The sequence below is a fragment of the Cynoglossus semilaevis genome, chromosome 13 (assembly GCF_000523025.1).
Source record: "Cynoglossus semilaevis isolate Cse_v1.0 chromosome 13, Cse_v1.0, whole genome shotgun sequence".
Lineage (NCBI taxonomy): Eukaryota > Metazoa > Chordata > Actinopteri > Pleuronectiformes > Cynoglossidae > Cynoglossus > Cynoglossus semilaevis.
Genome location: NC_024319.1, coordinates 14,554,145 through 14,567,263, shown reverse-complemented (window position 1 = coordinate 14,567,263; position 13,119 = coordinate 14,554,145).

The window sequence follows — 13,119 nt, the reverse complement described above, 5'->3', positions numbered from 1 at the left end:
TTTGTTATCATATGAGTTCAGTTCACTGTACTTTGGTTCTAGTCCTGAGACTCTCTGAGCCACATGATCAGCAGAGATCATTTAAGGTTTCAATTGCTTTTAATTTCACAGATTAACGTCTGATTTCAGAATAAAAACACCTCTCTTCTTTGTTCCATTCGTGTTTCTAAACCAATGGGAATGAGTTTTTGATCCTCATACACACATTAACCTCCTCCACAGTCCCTTCTCCTCACATCCTCACACCATTCTTTACCATTCAATTCTGGAATCGTTGGATCCAAATGTTTTGAATTTAATCTGGAGCCTGTGGGCAGGTGGGTGTTTGGGTGGGTGGCTGTTTTTTTCCCCCCTCTGCCCGCTCCAGTTGTTGAATGTCTCTGGGGAGAGAGGATTTCTGTTGGATTTCAGTGGAAATAAAGACCAGTGTTTTTTTTTCCTACCCTTACGTCAACCAATCGTTAAAGTCCGCAGACCTGACGTAGACATAAGTGCTGTTTACGGGCCTGTTCTAACCGTGAATATGCCAGAACATAAGCTGGGTATAATTGAGGGTTGCGTCATTAAAGGGGAACCAATACGTCTACGTCTGTGGGCATATGCTGTAAGCCTTTTAAAACGGCCTCGGCTTACTTTATCTGCTCTGCCTGCTGCTCTGTTGTCTGTGTAGAGGCAGATGGTGCCACCAAAGAGATGAATCAAGTTTCATTTTGGAACGCTTCACAAGTTCATTTTCTGTAACTATAGCAGTGTTTTCCAATGTTGTATTTCCTGATTTGATGATGTTTAGGCCAATATGGAAAAACTGAGAATCATCAAAGATCAGATGACAAGTCCGTTTATATTTGTTTATTTTAATTTTAATACACAGATCCAAAAGTAATGTATGGATTTGTCTGTACTACATTTTACAGCCTGTTGTGGATAACACTACAACAGGGCTGCCTTATAGGTAGGTCACGATCTACCAGTAGATGGTGAAGGAAGTGCTCGTAGTTCATGAGAAATTAAAACAGGAAATATTAAAATATAAATATAATTATATAGTGTGTAATAGTGGTCACATGCTGTAAAAATAAAAAAAAACACATTAAATAACTGTATATGTTGCTCCTGATTTAAATCAATAAACAACATAAAATACAATTTGATAAATATTTATTTCAAAAAATGAAATGACAGAAAATTCTACAGTAAACTTGTGGGATTAAAATTACAGAGCCTATCATATTTTTCAACAGCCTGAGTCACGTTGACCCTTGGCACATAATGAATAAGACAATGGGACTGGAGGAGGTGACTGTGGGTTAAACAACCACAGGAAAGAAGCAGCCGCTGAAATAAGCTGTCATTTTCTCAGGAGGAAAACTCCACGGCTATGAAAACATTAAAACTGCAACGTACAGGAGAACAACATGAAAGGTTATTTTTTATGAACCTTTGTGACAGTTTTATGACCATATATGTTTTTTCTTTGGGTTTTTTTGTTTGTTTTTGCCAATTCCATTTTCCTGCAGTTGACAACATATACAAAAAGCAAGTTGTTTGGTCCAAACTGTGTTGATCAGTGTGTCTCTCCTTTCTACATAAGTAGTCAAAGATCAGTGTCTCTGAACAAAGGTGACAGCTCAACACAACTCCCCATCAACTGTTGGGTAATAATTGACCTTCCGGGCTAAAAAATGTTGAAATGTATGCCAGAACCTGTCTGTGTTGAAAAACAAGGTACAAGAAATAGTTCCGACTTCTGCATGTAGGTCTGGAGATGCAGCTCCATCCTGGAGTGAACCTGATTGTTCAGGCTTGTGTAACTGTCTGTGTTGGGATCAGACGTGCTGAACAAACGCTGCCTCTACAGTACATTCCTCATCAGTGCTGCGTCAGTAGTTGGGAACATCCTGTTCTGAGACAGACTCCTGCCTCTAGCTGCTTAAACAGAGCATGTCAGGACTTGCTCTGCAGCCTTACATAAGAGCTGGACGAGATCCAATCCTCAGTCCTCACAACGACACAGACCACTCACAGGAATGGAAGGAGGTCAGTGGCTGGACCTGCTCTGAGTCTCACTGATGTCACACCAGTGCAAGAAACTGAAAAGGGCTGTAATTATAACATCAGCTGAAAAGTAGCTGAAAAATATCAGCTACTGTACAGGCAGGCAGTGTCTTTGCGGCCATATAGACCCACAGCTCAGGTCACATGATCACTTTCTTTCACTCTGTTTCCCTCGGCTGAAACTTTTCATCTTGAAATTTTCCATCATCTTGTTTTCATACTTCTAAATATTTTGTAGTCTGTCTCTGTAGACTTACAGACTTCCACTCCCACGCATTCTCATTAAAGTAGTCATCATGGGCTTGGTGCATAATGAGTCATGACTTTTCATGAGAACAGTGTGTCCCATACAGTGTGAGTTTAACCAGCTGATGACAACAATGACACACCTACAGATGTCATGGTTGTCAAGTGGAGGATCTGATCCACAGGAACCACGTGACTATTTGGGCTTTTTTATACAACACCCTGCTTTAATGTGGTTGTTATGTGTGGCTGTAGAAAACACTGCAGCGGTTTTGGAAACATTTGACAGCATCTTTGACTGGTTCTGATGTCATGTATCTAATCTGGCCTTGTGTGACCAATCCAATTTTTGTCAGTACATGTTTTGACTCTTGCTCCAAATTATTATTATTATTGTTATTATTATTATTATTATTATTATTATTATTATTATTATTATTATTATTATATACATATCATGAGGGAGCTTTAACTAATCCCAGCAGTCATCGGTCCATTGACAGTTAACCAATCACAGGGCAACATATACAGCACAGATAGAAAACCATTGAAACTCATGTTTATACCTAATTTAAAAAGTCCTATTAGCATAACTGTGCTGTTTTCATACCACCTTTAACACAGGAAGACCAATAGTGACCACCAGAAACTGAACCGGTTATCATCTTCCAGAGAGGCAGCAGTCATGTGATCCCATTGTTGCTGTGCTCTGATGCTGACTGAAGGTCACATTCAGTGAAGTCCATCCTGTTTGTGTGCACCTGATGTTACACATACAACCTTTCTATAATTACTATCTCAGTATTTATTGTCATGCATCTTATAGAAGGAACACATCGTCTTGACATGACATGCGAGTGCCGCCATACTTTTCTAGAAATATTTCAGGTGAGGAAAAAGGGCGTATGCAGATAGTTTTTATAAAGGTGTTAAATATGAAAAATCTAGAAATTCAAATGGGGGTTGTTTAATTATTCTTTATTTAACTAAATCTGTGTATCATCAGCATACTGGTTTATACAGAACAAAGTTCTGACCGGTGTCCTGACAGAGTCAGACTGACAAAAGTCTTGGTTTTGGCAATTTTCTTAAGGATGTGTCTGGGATTGTGCTTTTTGGAAGTCTTATAGATACACATGTCACTAAGCAAAGTAAATTAGTGTCTGTACCTGTGACTTGTCATAAAAATACATAAACATATTTTTTAGTGTTGTGCACTTTCTTAGCTAAAATACAAAAACTGAAAAGTGCAGATGATGAACACGGAGTGTTTTGTCTAAAGACTGAAGTTACCATTTACAAAGTTTGGGTAACTCTGAGTTAAACCATATGTGTTTCCGTTGAACCTCCCCTCAGCAGCCTGCAGTTGATTTTCTCTTTCTCCCTGCTCTCGGTGGGCCTCTTCTCCCTTCTTGCTCCCAGCCCCCCCTTCTTGTCCGATCTCCATCAGTCCCTGTGTGTGGCATGTGGTTTGGAATCCTGCCCACGGACTATTCAGTTTGGGAGAACAAGGCCCCCCAGTGTGTTCTGTTTTCCACATTCCTCGTCCCTGACATCAGTGCTGCTGCAGGAAGGACGCTGACTGCCAAAGCAAAAAAAACGGCTGTGTGCGGGAAGAGCCCGCCCCTGACCCCGGCAGTCTGGCTGGCGGACCAGGCAGGGCGGGGGCCCCACGCCACCCCTGACAGCAGAAGCCCCTCATAACAATACCATCAAAGGAATGCTTTACATACCACATGTTGTTTTGTAGTATAAGATGGAGATGCACAGCGATCGTTAAGATGGATTATAACCCCCCGACCCACTCCTCGCACCCAAGCCACCCACCCACCCCCAAATAGACAGGCTGTATGGAAATTTAGGTCAGAGACGCTGAATGAAAATATTATGGTTTGGAAAAGTGCACAGGGTTTGTCTTCCTGGAAATTGACTGATTGATGAAAATGTAGAATATGGGAGACAGGACAGTAAGAGACAGGAGGCTGAGCTGGAGGAGACAGCATTGAAGATGTTGATTTGTCATTGACCTAGACCAGGATGATCAAGGTTAAAACTGAACATTTTATAGCTGAGGTTTAATATTTTGGTACAACAGAGATGATAAAGATAGTGGATAAAGATTGAGAAGACTGAGGTAGCAGATAGGAGGAAACAGGAAGGAGGTGGAAGATTCTAGAGAAGATACATGGATTGAATGAGGCAGATTTTTTTGTGTGAGACTAGAGGAGCGCAGTGAAAGATGAGTCGTGAGCGTCTCGGTGTCCAAATGGAAAAACCACAGTGTAAGACAAGGCAGAATAAGGAATAAGTGAGGTCACCTCGGTGTCTAATTTACATTATTGATGAATGGAGGCAGAGTTGGTATAAACCTGTGTCCACTGGGGAGTCACTTTACACAAGGTGATAGGATCCATTACTGTGGCCAGACGTAAGAGAGTGTCAGTAAGGAGTAAGCATCGTAAATAAGAAGACCTAATACGGCATTTTCCTCTATATTTAGACTGTGTGCTTGGAGAGTAATTCCACTAAAGGTTTAATGAACAGAATGAAAAGAAAATAGTTTTTAGAGATGTTTTTTTGTCACAACATTTAGGGGCGAGTATAGGTAGTTTTATAACAATAATAATAATAATAATAATAATAATCAATTTCTTTTATATTTATCAGTGCTGTTGTTTGCTTATTGCACTTATGTTTAATCAGGATTTAATAATGATTTAATCATAGTTTAAGGTGTCCAGTTCCAGTTCTCTAAGTTCGACATAGAAAAACATTTGCAGCCAGAAGGCAGTGGCCTCACTTCCATGATGTCATGATGTTACGTCCTGCAAAAATAAAACATATTAAGAATTTTTTTTTACCTTACTAAAAATATGTACATGAAGCAGTGAGGACTAGTTCAGTCCCGACTTGTTCCAGCACCGTTATCTAGAATGTTTTCCACATGCGGTCATTGGACGAGGTGATCTGGCTCATGGCCACATCTTCACCTCCAGATGCAGCCTTGTGTCAGGTTTCCCTTGGACCATAAGTGTGTGTGTGTGCGTGCGTCTAGCTGGGTGGGCGAGCGGTGGGCTGGCGTGGGGGTAGGGGCTGTGGCGCTGCAGAAATAGGAGGCGTGCAGGCGTGGGAGGAGGAGGAGACATCAAAGAGGGGTGGAAATGGGCTCCCCTGTCTCAGACAAAGGCGGACCGTGGGGTTCAAGTGAAACGTGATCTCGCCATGTGAGCGTGAAGGCCACGCATGCCTCCCCTGTCTGGCTCCATTCAGCTTTTCACCCATTCAAGACTTGATCAGGCCTCAGTGCCACAGCACTCACTGGGAACACCGGGAACAGACCCATAACCTGTTGTTTATAGATGTGTTTTATTTCGTTTTGTGTGTCGTCCTCTCGTCTTTGCGGTTGAGTTGTGTGTGTGGAGGTTTCTTGTCTTGTGGTTTTGTGGTTAAGTGTGTGTTTGTGTGTCTGGGGATTTTTGTGGCTTCAACTTTTGGTCTTGTTCAGTTGTGAGAACCATCCCCTGTGTTTGTTCACCTGCTGTTCTCTGATTATTTCCTGGTTCTTACTATCACTTTCTTTTTAATTCTAACAGAAATACTGAGCAACATTTGTAACCAACTGATAAAACGTATATCTAGAGGGTTGGAAATAATAGGGAATTATAGAAACAATAGCAGAAATTAGACAATACAATTTTTGGGGGGTAATTGTCAGTTAAAGTGTAACATCACTGTTAGAGTGATTGTATAAGAAGGTAGTTACTGTAACTCTGTGAGAAAATGTTTCATAACACTTTTCATTTAACTTTTTGTTGATTTACATAGACAGACATGCCTTTACACCAAACTGACTTCTCTAGAAACTAAAAAACACAGGGGGATTTTTTGGCTCATAGATTGTCCCTGAACTGAACCCTAAACCCTGTCACTGTACTTTAGGGGACATCAGGATACGTCAGGGTAAAACCCAGAGCCTCTATATAAAGAATTTACCCAAGATTCTTCCTGGAACTGGCACTTTCAATTTTCTTTTGTAATATATTAATAACAGCCTGTGTTTGTGAGACATTTCCTTGTTGAGATGCACGTGTCATTCTGTGAATGTTCAATCCAAATTTTCAGACATGGTTTCTACAGAGAATTCCAGATGGTTTTATGGTTTCCATTAATAATCCTATTGTCCTGTTGTGGCTGGAGTTTTTGGACTGTAGTTGGACTTTACTTTAAAATTTTGTTCTGGCCCAGTGATGTGCCACACATTACATGTCAAGGGCCAAGTACGGTATAGCAAATTAGGGACCAATTTTGGTGGCATCCTGGTGGTCTCCTGGTGTAGATACATTTCTTACTATGTTAGGTGGCAGCTCTAGGTTAGCCTAGCCACAATGTCCTGTTGATGTAACAAAACGCAGTTATTTCTTATTTCACAGCGTGACATCATTTACCATGAACACAGTGGAAATGTCACTCAGTGTACTGGTATTGAAGTAAAGGGTGAAGGTGTGCCAGGGTGACATGTCATGAATCCAATGTTCAGTCTGAACATGCCTTAGATCCCTCTCACGCTGACCTCCAGTAAATGACCTCATCTTCTACCGTACGCCCACTCCATAATCAGAGCTGTAACTGGTTATGACACGTCCTTACTCATTATGAAACATCTGGAGGAGGTTGTCTGTACTAGTTTACTAGATTGTACTAGATTGACTAGCTCTAACTTGCTCATATTTTATTTTGCAGTCATCTCCTAAAAGCCTTGTTTAATCACCTGTAACACCATTTCACTGAGACAAAGTACAGTGAAAATATATATATTTGGTTTCATGTTAGTTCATTCTACATTTCTTGCATTGGCTGAGTATAAATGGCGGTATAGTAATAATAGTAATAGTACAAAGTACTAAACAAGAAGGTCAAGCTCTTTACATACACAAAGGCATCCAGGTAACCTAGAGCATTGTTTCCCAAAGACTGGGTCGCAACCCTCAGGTGGGTCCCAAGAGATTTTTTTTGGGTCCTTTCGCATCATGTTTCCCAGGAGTTTACGAATAATGTCTATTGACTTGGGTTGTGAAGGTTTGTGAGTTTTGAAATATAGGTTCCTAGAAAAAAAGTTTGGGAAACACTGACCTAGAGGTCTCATTATTGCTTGCTAAGTGGGGAGGAGAAGAAGAAAACATTTTACAACATATTAGTTAATATATCATGACATATCTGATAACATTAAGTCTGCAATTAGTGAAAAAAATGTTTCTGGATCATATAAAGAGCTGTGGGTGTGTACCTGCATTATCCTGCACATGTCCTAACAAACAGTCCACTCAGGGGTAATAGGCTGACTTTTTATAACAGTTCCGGCTACAGTAATAGTCCTTATCAGCTTTATCAGGATAAACATGTAGGCACATAAAAGTCTTTGTGTATCAGAGTCCTGTCATGTAAGGTCCCATATTAGCTGTAGCTAGGACAAATACCAACGCTGCATATAAATACTAGGTCTTTTTATTTGATCAATTTGTAATCTTTGATGGCTTTTAGGAAGGAAGGAAAGTGAACTCCTTGTCATTGTGACATTGTGACACACACCACTGCACACAACGAAATGCGACCTCTGCATTTAATCCAACAAGTGAATTTAGAAGTGTCGAAACAAAAGCATACGCCACAGACATACTAGAATTCATTGACCCAAAAGCCTAGCACGTCAAAAGTCACTTGATCATTGGATCTGGTCCTGTCTTGGACAGGATATCCTGGTATACTGAAATCCTACATCCTCTGTGTTTTACTGTTGGTCTCACTGTCAAACATGATCATAATTTACCCAGCAAACCCCATGATGTATTTAATGGGATGTGCAACTGTTGACAAAGGCATAAAAGTTTCAGTAAAAAGTTGTGATGTTGTAAATAATGTGGCATGAGACGTTCGTTTGTTTTTCTCATACAAACCAGTGGATATGTCCTCTGGTGTTTATTTAAGACAGTACAGGTTTCAGGCGCTTTAACATTGGCGTCAACTTTCAAACTTAACCATCATTTTCCAAGCATATGTGTTTGCACAAGACAGGGCATCAAGCCTACAGGACCTTATCAAATATTTGGTTTATCAGTAGTGGCGACCCCAAGGGTGAGAAAACATCCAATACCATTCCTTTTTGTACACTTTGTACTTCATGTCAAAAAACAAGGTCAGGTTCCCATAACATTACTCCAGTCCCCATGTTACCCTATCTCAGCTGAGACTGAGTTGTTTTCCTAAATTCCAGGCATGCAGCCTGTCTGGGTTTCTGTTTTTTCTCAATAGTCACATAAGGTCAATATGCAGCAAAAACACTTCAGAGTTTCTGGAATGAGAAATGTCAATGTGAAAAGGAACGCAAATATGAATGAGAATGTAATTCTGTAAAAATAAAAACAGAAGTCCGCATTTTGTTAAGGCATTTAAACCTTAGAAAAAAAGAAAGAAAGAAGTTTGAGTTTTTCACTGAAAAAACAACAGTTTTACTTGTTAAACACAAACTAGTTAGGAATGAATTAGTTCTGCCCTAAAAAGATAACATAAAGCTAAGTTAAGAGAAAATTTCCATATTCTTCTTTTTTAATCTGCTCTGCTTTGATCTTTGACCTGTGGTTTCTGACACATCTTCCCCAAAATCAGTTCAATTCATGTAGTCAGTTCACATGACTATATAAAACCCTCACATCGTCAGTTAGTCCATTTCTTTCCAAATAACTGAATGACGCGCGCTCATATGTTGCTTCCTTTTTCCATGACGTCAACAAACTCAGAAAGCTCAGACAGCGACTTCCTCAAGTTGTCATAAAACCATGGGACTATGTCCATCACAGGAGCATGGTCACTTAATGGCTTAAAGGTTACCCTGTACACCTTCAGTTTATTCTGCCTCAAACATTCTGGAACAAGAATTGTTTTGGGTTCCTGCATTTTTTTTCCCATTTATGAACACAAATAAGTACAGACAACAAATTTTTTGATACCTTGTAGTAAAAAATGTTGCTTTTCTATTAATTAACATTTTCATTAATTAACTTGCTAAATTTAGCACAGTGTGGGGAGCCATGCTCTATTCTGGCTTACATAGATCAAACCTAGGTCAATGATCCTGGTTGACCTGATTTGCATTTGTGATTTGTTTAGCAAATGATCTTACATTTTTCAGTCAGATGTATTTACTCTGTCTATTTTCCTATGGAATCATAAATAAGGTGAACAACCTAATGACAGACTTTAGTTCCTGTTGGATTTTAGGTCATGTATCGTAAGTTAATATGGATAAAGTCTGTTAACGAAGATAAAGTCATACAGTAAGTTAATGAGAAAAAAAGTAACTTTACGAAAGTAAAAGTTAGAAGCTAACAACGATAACGTTTCAAGTTCGAAAGAATAAAGTTCTACATTTCTGAGAGTGAAGTCGTAATATTAGTATAAATGTTTGTCATGGAGATACTGATGATGGTGCGATGCCGATGAGTCAGAAGATCAATTATCGCTTTATTTGTGAACCCAAAGATGCTTCACATTTCTCATACTCACTCTAACTGTATGGTTAACTCTGCTTTTCTCTTATATTATTTCTTATATTTCTTATAAGCTAACTTATATACTCACTTTAATCTCGTAAACTTCTGACTTTTTTCCGTTCGACTTTTGACTTTATGCTTGTAAACTTATGACTTAAATATCATATGTTTTTTTGTCACTGTGGCCCTAACACTGCGTCTTTAAATAGCACCTTTTCATGACATTAAATTTTGCCTGTGGTAAAAAGGTTATAGCTGTGATTAGCTCACCAGGTGGCACACTTAGTAAATGTCTTGACCCAATTGTTTTGGACATTTTCCAAAGCAGCAGATGATGATGATGAGAGCAAAAGACATGACACCACATTAAAGCAGTTATATATACTGTATTTGCTACGTACAAAATTGTAAAAAAAACCTTCACCTTTGATCCGGCCACTCCTTATTCTGATACGTTATCGCCACATCATGAGCTGACACATCAAACGAATCCCTTCATCTTACTGTTTTACAACCTGATATTCTGAATGGCACACACGTCAGCACCACTCCTTACTCTATAGTTGCTCTTACTGTACACAGTAGGTGAGTCCCTGCATTTTGTGTATACTGTAGATGAAACCGTGTGAGTGCAACCACAGGGCACTCAGCCACCCGTACGACAGGTCAGGGCAAGCTCCGTGGTTGAGTTACTCCTCCACCATGGAATGTTTCTCATGTGGCTGCTTTGATATTTACTCTGTGTTTGGTGCAAAGAACTTGGTACATCACAAACAGAATAAAGTCAGTGAAGGACAGGGCTTGTGTTTGCTGTCAACACCACCTTATGTACCAGTGCTGCTGTGATCACTCGTAACACACACACACACACACACACACACACACACACACACGCACACACACAACAAACTGAAACACACACAACAAACTGAAAACACACACAAAGGGCCAAGCAGCAGAGGCGGGTTACATTCCTTATTGCTTCCTGAGACAAAGACCTTTTGTCTCAAACTCCCTGCAACCTCATCGCTACCCTCTAGTGGTCAAAATAAATGACACATTTACAAAAATCCCCTTCCTTTTACGGTTTTTGGTAAGGTTCAGGAAGACTTTTGGTTTTGTCTACTGGGGACTTTAGGGGAAGAAACCGTGTTGACATCAGTAAAGGAGAGAAAAAGAAGAAGGAAAACCAAAAGGGAACCGTCCCTCCATTTCCTACTCGAAACAAAAGAACCCGTTCTCTGCTCCTGAATTCAATTTTTTTTATTCATTTAAGAAAATGTTCGCAAACACAGCAAGACTTTAAACTCATCCAGTTCATAACAAGTCTTTTTTAGTGCAGTGTTTATAGAGGATCTCTGAGCTTTGTTAAATTATTTATTTCAAAAGTCCTGACCCCTTGGTTTCAGCGATTTTATGCTTATAGTTATTTCTTGAAAGGGTTATATTCAAAAAATAAAAAAGCTGTTATTTTATTGGTGGATTTGTATGAAAAATAATTGCAGAGCTCGGTGCTTTTGTTCTGTCATACTGTACTGTATCGTGTGGTCCCTGGTCTGCTGTTGTGCATTTTCTTCACGTAACAAAAAACAGATGGTAATACATGGTATCATTGTATTGTACCGTGTGGTATTATATCATAAAGTCATTTATTATTTTGTATGAGAAATAACCATTTTGTAATAACCATTTTCTAATGCATCACATCATGTCTCACGGTGTGCCATTCAGTTTTCTTTTTTAAATTCTACACTATCTTACATTTGTATTTCTTTCCTATCCCAAAATAATAGTTGTTTTATTCTATAGAATAATTTTTCCTACCATAATTCATTTTTATTCATTGATTCATATTATTTTATTTATTATCATATCATGTTGTTGTATTTTGTATCCTGTCGTTTTACATTTCTGTCCTATATTTTATGTAAAACTGAGATTTAAAATATGTAATAAAATGTGATATTTAACGTGTAGTAAAATATAATGTATCATAAAATAAGCTTTTCATCGCTTTTACCCTCTTTTAACCTGTGTCTGTTTACATTCTAGGTCAAGAAAATGACAGACGGGGTAAACCAGGAAGTTCTGTTCAGGCTGTTTCTGTTGTGATCACTCCATGTGACCCCCGATGAAAGGTCTGACGTGTTTGTGTGGGACTGTTTTAATAAACCAGGACGCCACCTACACCTACGCCTCTCCTTTGGGGCTGTATTTTACATACGTGGTGTTTCCATCTCTTTCGCGAACTTACTCACTGTTTCTGTCTGAATGCACTCGTGTTGCCACTTCCTCTTTCCTTATGGCTGACACATCAGCTCGACACACACACACACACACACACACACGGCAGGTAGATACCAAACAGTGTGGAAATGGCAGGGAAAATATTTTTAATATTGCATTTTGAACCACAGAAAACAAATGGAGAGGCAACGTATACTTATTTGGAAAAAAGTCTAAATAAATGCTACTTGCAGGAAGGTTTAAAAATAAAATTGAGATTCAGGTAAACTGTTAAAAGCTCATTCATTTGTTTTCCAGTGAAGTGCTAGATCACATTGTTTGTCAGATTCAGAGAACATTTCTATAGAAATCAGCTGTTTAAAGGTCACATCAGCATAAAAACACACACAAAAAAACCCCCACACACCTCACTGTCAGCTGTTTTCATGAACTAGTTCACTTAAAAAGAAAAACCCACTCACAATCAAAAGGATTTTATAACAATAATGTATTTACAAACCAGCATGTAAAACACAAAGTTCTTCACAGCACCCAAAGGCAAATTGCAAAAAAATGGATAAAACAATAACCAGCAATAAATTATTAAAATTTAACTAAATCTAAAACGTCAGCCATGGACCTTAAACTGAAACAGCCTTTTTAAAAATGAGAGTGCAAAATAGGAGTGCCAATGTACCAATGTAACAGAAATAATGATAATTATAAATAATGATAATTAGATCAAATGACTACGTTCAGTTCTTGTCAAAGACAAAGACTTTAACCTTTTTGTACTGCAATTAGCATTATTACTTTTTTTAGATTATGTTTATGCTAATTGTCTTTATACATGCTGTTTGTAAATGCTGTTTTGAAGTTTTAAGGTGATACACAGATAATATAGACAACACAGAATCCCCAGACAAAGTAATGAAAAAAAAAAAGAATGTGTACTCTGTGACGTTCACAAAAGAAAAGCTGCTTATGTATGATTATTTTCTCCCTTCTATTTTCTCATCCTATTTCTCTTTGGCCTTTGTTGTGTATT